This window comes from Penaeus monodon, chromosome 30 (assembly GCF_015228065.2).
Source record: "Penaeus monodon isolate SGIC_2016 chromosome 30, NSTDA_Pmon_1, whole genome shotgun sequence".
In the NCBI taxonomy this organism is placed as follows: Eukaryota; Metazoa; Arthropoda; class Malacostraca; order Decapoda; family Penaeidae; genus Penaeus; species Penaeus monodon.
This window is the reverse complement of record NC_051415.1, coordinates 20,700,036-20,700,325: the sequence shown is the minus strand read 5'-3', so window position 1 is coordinate 20,700,325 and position 290 is coordinate 20,700,036.

The following is a 290-nucleotide window of genomic DNA, read 5'->3' as shown; positions in this document are numbered from 1 at the left end:
AGGAGGGCAGAGAGATATAATATGAAGAAACAAAGACGGAGCTGGAGAGAGATGGTAAAGAATCGTGGTTGGGGGTATTCAAGCAAATAAAAGATTTTAAGTGAATCAGCTTTTATCAACATGTATTTTCAACTTTCAAAACTGAAGGCTATAATTTTGAAAGTCACCAATGTTGAAAGGGAAATAATGTCAGACTGGTTTGTAGGTCTTTGTTCACATGAAAAAGAAAGGCTTAATTTGCTATTCATTTTCCTGCCATCATAAGCAGAAGACAAACAAAGGAGAGATTT